General features: G+C 45.1%; 1 protein-coding gene across 2 annotated transcripts in view; it reads right to left on the bottom strand.

Annotated features, from left to right (window-relative positions):
• Positions 1-12,199, bottom strand: part of LOC123993157 (beta-1,3-glucosyltransferase-like) — a 147,042-nt gene that overhangs the window by 28,560 nt on the left and 106,283 nt on the right. The window lies entirely within an intron of this gene.

Genomic DNA, 12,199 nt, shown 5'->3' with positions numbered 1-12,199 from the left:
CTTAAGTCTTTTAAAGGAGTATGCGAGCACACTCGTTCAGTTAGGCACCAGCCAAACCAAAGCATTTTGCTCAAATTGCTCTCAAATTGCTCTGAGAAAAGTATATTGTTCAACAAGTTATAAAATAAATCTTAAAAAATTCAAAATTATTGGCACCCTTGTTTTCAATACTTTGTACATCCTCCCCTTGCAAGGACAACGTCACTTAGCCTTTTTCTATAAATGTTTTTATGAGATTATAATAACACACTGGGAGGGATCATAGACTATTTCGCTATACAGAAACTTTCCAGATCCTTGATATCCTTCAGTCTGTGCTTATGGACTGCCCTCCTCAATTCAAACCACAGGTTTTCATTTACATTTACATTTACATTTAAGTCATTTAGCAGACGCTCTTATCCAGAGCGACTTACAAATTGGTGCATTCACCTTATGACATCCAGTGGAACAACCACTTTACAATAGTGCATCTAAATATTTTAAGGGGGGGGGTGAGAAGGATTACTTTATCCTATCCTAGGTATTCCTTAAAGAGGTGGGGTTTCAGGTGTCTCCGGAAGGTGGTGATTGACTCCGCTGTCCTGGCGTCGTGAGGGAGTTTGTTCCACCATTGGGGAGCCAGAGCAGCGAACAGTTTTGACTGAGCTGAGCGGGAACTGTACTTCCTCAGTGGTAGGGAGGCGAGCAGGCCAGAGGTGGATGAACGCAGTGCCCTTATTTGGGTGTAGGGCCTGATCAGAGCCTGGAGGTACTGAGGTGCCGTTCCCCTCACAGCTCCGTAGGCAAGCACCATGGTCTTGTAGCGGATGTGAGCTTCAACTGGAAGCCAGTGGAGAGAACGGAGGAGCGGGGTGACGTGAGAGAACTTGGGAAGGTTGAACACTAGACGGGCTGCGGCGTTCTGGATGAGTTGTAGGGGTTTAATGGCACAGGCAGGGAGCCCAGCCAACAGCGAGTTGCAGTAATCCAGACGGGAGATGACAAGTGCCTGGATTAGGACCTGCGCCGCTTCCTGTGTGAGGCAGGGTCGTACTCTGCGGATGTTGTAGAGCATGAACCTACAGGAACGGGCCACCGCCTTGATATTAGTTGAGAACGACAGTTTGTTGTCCAGGATCACGCCAAGGTTCTTAGCGCTCTGGGAGGAGGACACAATGGAGTTGTCAACCGTGATGGCGAGATCATGGAACGGGCAGTCCTTCCCCGGGAGGAAGAGCAGCTCCGTCTTGCCGAAGTTCAGCTTGAGGTGGTGATCCGTCATCCACACTGATATGTCTGCCAGACATGCAGAGATGCGATTCGCCACCTGGTCAATGGAGTGGAATGGTTTTCAATGGAGTTCATGTCCGGAGACTGATGGCCATTGCAAAATGTTTATTTTGTGGTCAATTAAACATTTCTGTGTGGATTTTGATGTGTGCCTGGGGTCATTGTCTTCCTGGAAGATCCACTTGATGCCAAGTTTCAACCTCCCGGCAGAGGCAACCAGGTTTTTGGCTAAAATGTCCTTCTAGTTCATAATACCATTGACTTCAGAAGGGCCCCAGGACCAGTGGAAGCAAAAAAGCTCCAATAACATCAAAGATCAACCACTATATCTTACAGTAGATATTAGGTTATTTTCCACATATGCATCCTTCTGTCGAGGCCAAACCCACCACTGTTGTGTGTGGAGAAAGAGCTCCATTTTCATCTCATTTGACCATAAGCACCCGGTTCCAATCCAAGTCACAATGATGTTTAGCAAACTCTAGGTGTTTGCATTTGTTGGTTGCTCTCAATAAAGGCATTTCTATGGCAACCCTTCCAAATACCCTATTGGCTTGGAGGTGGCGTCTAATATTAGATTTGATGACCCCAAGATGCGACTAAGTTCTGTAATTCTCCAACTGGTGCCCCTGGGACTTTTCTTTGCCTCCTGAACATCTTCTCTGTGTTTAGCAAGTTTATCATGGTTCCAGTGGTTTAAACTTCTTAATTGTTGCCCTAATAGTGGTAAAGTGGTATATTTCGTTTTCAGTTGTTTTTACATACCCATTGCCTGATTTATGAAAGTCAAAAACCATTTCAATATCATCTGTGAGTTATTTGGATTTTACATGCATGTTACCTCTTTTTTAATGCCCCGGTGAAACAGGAAGCCATGAAAGGCAACAATACAGTTATTTAAAATGAGATTAAAGAGGTCCTGAACAGCCCAAATCATGTTTTTCATGAAATGTGATATTTGGATGAAACTAGATCAAAGTAGGATGACCAAAGTAGGAAAACATTTATTTTCTTCTACATTGATAAAGTTTCCAAAAGCACCAATTTCCGATTGTTATGAAAACTTGAAAATTGGCCACAATTAAATCGTCCATTCCTATTAAATCGGTCGACCTTAAAATAGCTAAGTAGCTAGTCAACTGGTGTCCATTTCTGCAGCCTGTCAGCAAATATAATTACAGGTTTCCCCTAAGGCAAACATACTTATAGGTTTTAGCTTTTATCTGTGTCTGGTGTTAGCTAGTAACTGGTTAGCTAGGTTTACAGCCAGCATAGAACAAAAGCGAGGGAAGGGCTTCCCAAAACTCCAACGCAGTTGTCATGTCATTACATCAAGAGACACATCAAACATAAGATTCATACAAACTTCTTGACAACGTTGATAGTCATAACATATGAACATTGTCTGGCAGTCAACATACACAGTATATTTAATGAAAAGTACCCAGACCTCAATCTGTACATTTTCAACTGAAATTGTCCATGATGAACTAGCTAGCTAGCTTAATTATACAGCTAACATTTTGTCTTTATTGATGCTGTTACAATAACCAAACAGTTAGATTAAAAAAAGTATAATTATGAAACCATGATGTGATGGATGATAGGATTGGATGTTGCATGCAATTTCAATGTTGTTTGATTTGCATTGTGGAGCAGCAAATTTGCTGGAGATAATCTCACTGCAACACCACATTCATGTTGCTTGACATAGGCGTTTTCAAAGAACCTGTCAGTCAAGGTGACCACCCCACCCACTTGGCCTACTAGCTCCCCACCCACTCAGTCTGTCTTTCAGACTTCATGGTAGTTTTTAGATGTAGAGAACTCCTGATATCGCCAGGTGTGATAAGTATATTATTTGTCTTGATATATTGTCTATTACTGTCTTTTTGCTAGCTAGGGCCATCTACTTTAAGTCCTGCCTGTCTTCCCAGTAGCCTAGTTGATGTGTGAACTGCTGACTGCAGATAGTTGTTGACACATCAACCAGGATCAAGGGGCATGGCAATTTGTAACTCGTTTTGGTAAAAAAAAATCAAATTTATTTGTCACATACACATGGTTAGCAGATGTTAATGCGAGTGTAGCGAAATGCTTGTGCTTCTAGTTCCGACAATGCAGTAATAACCAATAAGTAATCTAGCTAACAATTCCAAATATACTACCTTATAGACACAAGAGTAAGGGGATAAAGAATATGTACATAAAGATATATGAATGAGTGATGGTACAGAGCGGCATAGGCAAGATACAGGAGATGGTATCGAGTACAGTATATACATATGAGATGAGTATGTAAACAAAGTGGCATAGTTAAAGTGGCTAATGATACATGTATTACATAAAGATGCAGTCGATGATATAGAGTACAGTATATACGTATACATATGAGATGAATGATGTAGGGTATGTAAACATTATATTAGGTAGCATTGTTTATAGTGGCTAGTGATATATTTTACATTATTTCCCATCAATTCCCATTATTAAAGTGGCTGGAGTTGAGTCAGTGTGTTGGCAGCAGCCACTCAATGTTAGTGGTGGCTGTTTAACAGTCTGATGGCCTTGAGATAGAAGCTGTTTTTCAGTCTCTCGGTCCCAGCTTAGATGCACCTGTACTGACCTCGCCTTCTGGATGATAGCGGGGTGAACAGGCAGTGGCCCGGGTGGTTGTTGTCCTTGATGATCTTTATGGCCTTCCTGTGACATCGGGTGGTGTAAGTGCCCTGGAGGGCAGGTAGTTTGCCCCCGGTGATGCGTTGTGCAGACCTCACTACCCTCTGGAGAGCCTTACGGTTGTGGGCGGAGCAGTTGCCGTACCAGGCGGTGATACAGCCCGCCACGATGCTCTCGATTGTGCATCTGTAGAAGTTTGTGAGTGCTTTTGGTGACAAGTCGAATTTCTTCAGCCTCCTGAGGTTGAAGAGGCGCTGCTGCGCCTTCTTCACGATGCTGTCTGTGTGGGTGGACCAATTCAGTTAGTCTGTGATGTGTACGCCGAGGAACTTAAAACTTACTACCCTCTCCACTACTGTTCCATCGATGTGGATAGGGGGGTGTTCCCTCTGCTGTTTCCTGAAGCCCACAATCATCTCCTTAGTTTTGTTGACGTTGAGTGTGAGGTTATTTTCCTGACACCACACTCCGAGGGCCCTCACCTCATCCCTGTAGGCTGTCTCGTCGTTGTTGGTAATCAAGCCTACCACTGTTGTGTCGTCTTCAAACTTGATGATTGAGTTGGAGGCGTGCGTGGCCACACAGTCGTGGGTGAACAGGGAGTACAAGAGAGGGCTCAGAACGCACCCTTGTGGGGCCCCAGTGTTGAGGATCAGCGCGGTGGAGATGTTGTTGCCTACCCTCACCACCTGGGGGCGGCCCGTCAGGAAGTCCAGTATCCAGTTGCACAGGGCGGGGTCGAGACCCAGGGTCTCGAGCTTGATGACGAGCTTGGAGGGTACTATGGTGTTAAATGCCGAGCTGTAGTCGATGAACAGCATTCTCACATAGGTATTCCTCTTGTCCAGATGGGTTAGGGCAGTGTGCAGTGTGGTTGAGATTGCATCGTCTGTGGACCTATTTGGGCGGTAAGCAAATTGGAGTGGGTCTAGAGTGTCAGGTAGGGTGGAGGTGATATGGTCCTTGACTAGTCTCTCAAAGCACTTCATGATGGCGGAAGTGAGTGCTACGGGGTGGTAGTCGTTTAGCTCAGTTACCAGCTTTCTTGGGAACAGGAACAATGGTGGCCCTCTTGAAGCATGTGGGAACAGCAGACTGGAATAGGGATTGATTGAATATGTCCGTAAACACACCAGCCAGCTGGTCTGCGCATGCTCTGAGGGCTCGGCTGGGGATGCCGTCTGGGCCTGCAGCCTTGCGAGGGTTAACACGTGTAAATGTTTTCCTCATGTCGGCTGCAGTGAAGGAGAGTCAGCAATTTTTTTCGTTGCGGGCCGTGTCAGTGGCACTGTATTGTCCTCAACGCGGGCAAAAAAGTTATTTAGTCTGCCTGGGAGTAAGACATCCTGGTCCGTGATGTGGCTGGTTTTCTTTTTGTAATCCGTGATTGACTGTAGACCCTGCCACATACCTCTTGTGTCTGAGCCGTTGAATTGAGATTCTACTTTGTCTCTATACTGACGCTTAGCTTGTTTGATTGCCTTGCGGAGGGAATAGCTACACTGTTTGTATTCGGTCATGTTTCCGGTCACCTTGCCCTGATTAAAAGCAGTGGTTCGCGCTTTCAGTTTCACACGAATGCTGCCATCAATCCACGGTTTCTGTTTTGGGAATGTTTTAATCATTGCTATGGGAACGACATCTTCAACGCACGTTCTAATGAACTCGCACACCGAATCAGCATATTCGTCAATGTTGTTATTTGACGCAATACGAAACATATCCCAGTCCACGTGATGGAGGCAGTCTTGGAGTGTGGAATCAGATTGGTCGGACCAGCGTTGAACAGACCTCAGCGCGGAAGCTTCTTGTTTTAGTTTCTGTCTGTACGCAGGGAGCAACAGTGGCTGTATTGGAGTGGGATTGGTTCCTCCTCTCCTAGGCAATCAGCAATTAGTACAGAAACGCGTTCTCTTCACCTCTACTAAGCAATTAACAATTAGTTTAGCCCCCCCTGGTTTCTCAGCGGCAGCTGTAAGTGGCGGTCGTGTCAGAGGTGGTCTCGTCAGCAAAACTAAGACCGTCGCCGAAACAAAGACAGTTCTGCAGAGTTGTTGGAGGAAGGAAAGAGTGAATGGCTCCACACCACTCTCTCACTTGAGTATCTTAGATAGTTATTGTATCTCATTTTGCTATTTTGTAGTTTTGGTAACTACAGTATATACAATAGTATATGGACACCCCTTCAAACTAGTGAATTCAGCTATTTCAGCCACACCCGTTGCTGAAAGGTACATAAAATTGAGCACACGGCCATGCAATCTCCATAGACAAACATTGACAGTAGAATGGCTGTACTAAAGAGCTCAATGAGTTTCAACGTGGCACCGTCATGGGACGCCACCTTTCCAACAAGTCTGTTTGTCAAATTTCTGCCCTGTTAGAGCTGCCCAGGTCAACTGTAAGTGCTGTTATTGTGAAGTGGAAATGTCTAGGAGCAACAACAGCTCAGCAGGGAAGTGGTAGGCCACAGAAGCTAACAGAACGAGTAAAATGTGTCTGTCCTCCGTTGCAACACTCACTACCGAGTTCCAAACTGCCTCTGGAAGCAACGTCAGCACAAGAACGGTTCGTCGGGAGCTTCATGAAATGGGTTTCCAGGGCTGAGAAGCCGCACACAAGCTTAAGATCACCATGCGCAATACCAGTGTCGGTTGGATTGGTGTAAAGCTCGCCACCATTGGACTCTGGAGCAGGGGAAACCTTTTGTCTGTAGTGATGTATAACGCCTAGCCATCTGGCAGTCCGACGGACAAATCTGGGTTTGGCGGGTGCCAGGAGAACACTACCTGCCTGAATGTATTGTGCCAATTGTAAAGTTTGGTGGAGGAGGAATAATGGTTTGGGCTCCTTAGTTCCAGTATAATGACATTTTAGACGATTCTGTGCTTCCAACTTTCTAGCAACAGTTTGGGGGAGGCCCTTTCCTGTTTCAGCATGACAATGCCACGTGCATAAAGCTAGGTCCATACAGAAATGGTTTGTCATGATCGGTGTGGAAGACCTTGACTGACCTGCACAGAGCCCTGACCTCAACCCCATCGAACACCATCGGGAAGAATTAGAACGCTGACTGAGAGTCAGGCCTAATCGCCCAACATCAGTGCCCGACCTCACTAATGCGCTTGTGAAAGCAAGTCCCCGCAGCAATGTTCCAACATCTAGTGAAAAGCCTTACCAGAAGGAATGGAGGCTGTTATAGCAGTAAAGGGGAAAAAACTCCATATTAATGACCATGATTTTGGAATGAGATGTTCAACAAACAGGTGTCCAAATACCCCCCCCCAAAAATGTAATACATTTTTTTACAGTCTTTTTTTGCTTATCGTTTTCAAAGGTACCAATCATTTTGGATATGACTGTGCATGGGGAATTGGTCTAAAATGATAATGTTGCTAAATGTTGGCAGTAGCTAATTCAACAAAATACTCAAACAAAAAGGCGTGGATTGCAGTCATTTTCTATTTAATTTAACCTTTATTTAACAAGGCAAGTCAATTAAGAACAAGTTACATGATTGAGTCTTGGAATGTAGACATGGAGATAAAACTGTCCAGTTTGAGTGGTTTTTGCAGCTCGGTCCAGTCGCTAGATGCAGCAAAACAAAAAGAGGATTGACCCAGGGATGTGTGTGCTTTGGGGACCTTCAACAGAATGTGACCGGCAGAATGGGTGCTGTGGAGGATGAGGGTTGCAGTAGGCATCTCAGGTAGGGGAAGGGGGTCGAAGAGGATTTTTATAAATAAGCATAAATCTTTGTAATCTAGCACGGGTAAGATGGTCATCTTAATCAGGGTCAGTTTGGCAGCTGGGATGAAAAAGGAGTGATTACGATAGAGGAAACCATGTCTAGATTTAATCTTAGACTGCAGCTTTCGATATGAGCTGAGAAAAGGACAGTGTACCGTCTATGAAAATAGCAGCACAACATTGCTTAGAGTCAAAAGCAGTGGTGGCATCATTAAGGTTGCAGTGACACATCCATAACTTGAGCAGAAACCAGACTGCATACCAGAGAGAATACTATAGACATCAACAAAGCTCGTTGATTATTGTCAAGTTTTTCCAACACTTTATATACAGGGCAAGATAGAAATTGGGCTATAACAGTTATGATCAGCTTGATCTCACCCTTTAACCACTACAGGATCAGGACGATTAAGCTAAGCTAGGCTAATGTGATTAGCATGAGGTTGTAAGTAACATGGAAATAAAGCTTAAATTCTTGTTAATCTAACTGCACTGTCCAATTTACAGTAGCTATTACAGTGAAATAATACCATGCTATTGTTTGAGGAGAGTGCACAATTATGAACTTGAAAAGTTATTAATAAAGCAATGAGGCACATTTGGGCAGTCTTGATACAAAATGTTGAACACAAATGCAATGGTTCATTGGATCAGTCTAAAACTTTAAAATACACTCTTGCCATCTTCTGGTCAAAATCGCGACTGGGCTTGAATAATACCTTCAAGCCCAGACCTTCTCCCTTACCTCACCTCGCTCATCAACTCATCCCTGACCGCTGGCTACGTCCCTTCCGTCTTCAAGAGAGCGAGAGTTGCACCCCTTCTGAAAAAACCTACACTCAATCCCTCCGATGTCAACAATTACAGACCAGTATCCCTTCTTTCTTTTCTCTCCAAAACTCTTGAACGTGCCGTCCTTGGCCAGCTCTCCCGCTATCTCTCTCTGAATGACCTTCTTGATCCAAATCAGTCAGGTTTCAAGACTAGTCATTCAACTGAGACTGCTCTCCTCTGTATCACGGAGGCGCTCCGCACTGCTAAAGCTAACTCTCTCTCCTCTGCTCTCATCCTTCTAGATCTATCGGCTGCCTTCGATACTGTGAACCATCAGATCCTCCTCTCCACCCTCTCCGAGTTGGGCATCTCCGGCGCGGCCCACGCTTGGATTGCGTCCTACCTGACAGGTCGCTCCTACCAGGTGGCGTGGCGAGAATCTGTCTCCTCACCACGCGCTCTCACCACTGGTGTCCCCCAGGGCTCTGTTCTAGGCCCTCTCCTATTCTCGCTATACACCAAGTCACTTGGCTCTGTCATAACCTCACATGGTCTCTCCTATCATTGCTATGCAGACGACACACAATTAATCTTCTCCTTTCCCCCTTCTGATGACCAGGTGGCGAATCGCATCTCTGCATGTCTGGCAGACATATCAGTGTGGATGACGGATCACCACCTCAAGCTGAACCTCGGCAAGACGGAGCTGCTCTTCCTCCCGGGGAAGGACTGCCCGTTCCATGATCTCGCCATCACGGTTGACAACTCCATTGTGTCCTCCTCCCAGAGCGCTAAGAACCTTGGCGTGATCCTGGACAACACCCTGTCGTTCTCAACCAACATCAAGGCGGTGGCCCGTTCCTGTAGGTTCATGCTCTACAACATCCGCAGAGTACGACCCTGCCTCACACAGGAAGCGGCGCAGGTCCTAATCCAGGCACTTGTCATCTCCCGTCTGGATTACTGCAACTCGCTGTTGGCTGGGCTCCCTGCCTGTGCCATTAAACCCCTTCAACTCATCCAGAACGCCGCAGCCCGTCTGGTGTTCAACCTGCCCAAGTTCTCTCACGTCACCCCGCTCCTCCGTTCTCTCCACTGGCTTCCAGTTGAAGCTCGCATCCGCTACAAGACCATGGTGCTTGCCTACGGAGCTGTGAGGGGAACGGCACCTCAGTACCTCCAGGCTCTGATCAGGCCCTACACCCAAACAAGGGCACTGCGTTCATCCACCTCTGGCCTGCTCGCCTCCCTACCACTGAGGAAGTACAGCTCCCGCTCAGCCCAGTCAAAACTGTTCGCTGCTCTGGTCCCCCAATGGTGGAACAAACTCCCTCACGACGCCAGGACAGCGGAGTCAATCACCACCTTCCGGAGACACCTGAAACCCCACCTCTTTAAGGAATACCTAGGATAGGATAAGTAATCCCTCTCACCCCCCCTTTAAGATTTAGATGCACTATTGTAAAGTGACTGTTCCCCTGGATGTCATAAGGTGAATGCACCAATTTGTAAGTCGCTCTGGATAAGAGCGTCTGCTAAATGACTTAAATGTAATGTAAATGTAATACATTATGGCCTTTCTCTTGCATTTCAAAGATGATTGTATGAACAAAACTTTGTTTTCTTTGTATTATCTTTTACCTGATCTAATGTGTTATATTCTCCTACATTTATTTCACATTTCCACAAACTTCAAAGTGTTTCCTTTCAAATGGTATCAAGAATATCCATATCCTTGCTTCAGGTCCTGAGCTACAGGCAGTTAGATTTGGGTATGTAATTTTAGGTGACATTTTTTTTTTTAAAGGGACGGGTCCTTAAGAGGCATGTCCCAGTTTAGGTCACCTAGCAGGACACTAGAAGTCATTCCGAGTCCTTTTAAGGTAAGGAAGCAAATATCTAAGTATGCAAAAATTGCTGAACTATCACGTTATGTCATTGTATAAACTGTTGCCTTACTGCTGCACATTTGAATGTTCTAATAATAAAGTGAAATATATACATAAATAGACATATCGGCATCCTTATCATAATTAATAATCAAGTAATAAAAACATTTTAATTTGGAGGTTTGAGAGAAATTCCCCAACCCTCCCCTCTCTGTGAATTCCACTAAATCTTTTCAACGGTCAATAAGGTATGAGTTGTAAGTTATTTAGGTAACGGTCATCCAACGTTGCCCGGCCTTCCATAGAAATATAAGTTTTATAGAAATATAGCAGAAATAAATCAGTAAGTGATTTTTGTGTGTCCACAAGTTTGCACCTACACTGGGAATTAGTGGGGACCTGTGTTGGGAACCCTGTGAGCTGAGATGGAAGGCATGCATGGTGAGACTTTGGAATCGACTGTTGGATATGCCAATTGCCAGAATAGCCAGCAAAAGTTTTCAATGGGTTCTCTCCATACGGGAAAGCCTGGGCATCCGAATTGTCTGACCTTTTCCAACAGTCTGACTGTAAACATACATACGAAAACAAAATTAAGGTAGACATAGATGCTTTAAAAAAAACAACTGACGATGCAATATGAAAATAAAATGGGTGGAGGAGATTATTCATGTACCTAAATAATTATTGACATTGTTTGATTAGGAACAAATTGTTGTGTGAGAGATACACTACATGGCCATAAGTATGAGGACAACTGCTCGTCGAACCTTTGCTGCTATAACAGCCTTCACTCTTCTGGGAAGGTTTTCCACAAGATGTTGCAACATTGCTGAGGGGACTTGTTTTCCTTCAGTCACAAGAGCGTTGATGTCGGACACTGATGTTGGGCGATTAGGCCTCGCAGTTCAAGATCCAATTCATCCCAAAGGTGTTTGATGGGGTTGTGCAAGCCAGTCAAGTTCTTCCACACCGATCTCGACAAACCATTTCTGTAAGGACCTCGCTTTGTGCACGGGGGCTTTGTCATGCTGAAACAGGAAAGGGCTTTCCCCACACTGTTGCCACAAAGTTGGAATGACAGTCTAGAATATCATTGTATGTTGTAATGTTAAGATTTTCCTTCACTGGAACTAAGGGGCCTAGCCCAAACCATGAAAAACAGCCCCTGACCATCATTCTTCCTCCGCCAAACTTTACAGTTGGCACTATGCATTCAGGCAGGTAGCGTTCTCCTGGCATCCAACAAACCCAGATTCATCCGTCGGACTGCCAGATAGAGATGTATTACTCCGGAAAATGCGTTTCCAATGCTCCAGAGTCCAATGGTGGTGAGCTTTACACCACTCCAGCCAACACTTGACATTGCGTATAATTATCTTAGACTTGTGTGTGGCCATTTGGTCATGGAAACCCATTTCATGAAGCTCCCGATAAACAGTTATTGTGCTGACATTGTTTCCAGAGGCAGTTTGGAACTTGGTATGAGTGTTGCAACCGAGGACAGATGATTTTTACGCACTACATGCTTCAGCACTTGACGTTCTGTGAGCTTGATGGCCTACGACTTTGCGGCTGAGACATTGTTGTTCATAGATATAACAGCACTTGCAGTTGACCAGGGCAGCTCTAGCAGGGCAGAAATTTGAAAAACTGACTTGTTGGAAAGGTGGCATCCTCTGATGGTGGAGGTTGAAAGTCACTGAGCTCTTCAGGACGGGCCATTCTACTGACAATGTTTGTCTATAGAGATTGCATGGCTATGTGCTCAATTTTGTACACCTGTCATCAATGGGTGTGGCTGTAATAGCCAAATGCACCAATATGAAGGGGTG

This window comes from Oncorhynchus gorbuscha, linkage group LG13 (assembly GCF_021184085.1).
Source record: "Oncorhynchus gorbuscha isolate QuinsamMale2020 ecotype Even-year linkage group LG13, OgorEven_v1.0, whole genome shotgun sequence".
NCBI lineage: Eukaryota > Metazoa > Chordata > Actinopteri > Salmoniformes > Salmonidae > Oncorhynchus > Oncorhynchus gorbuscha.
The sequence above is the reverse complement of the archived record's forward strand: the minus strand, read 5'-3'. Positions and strand labels throughout refer to the sequence as shown.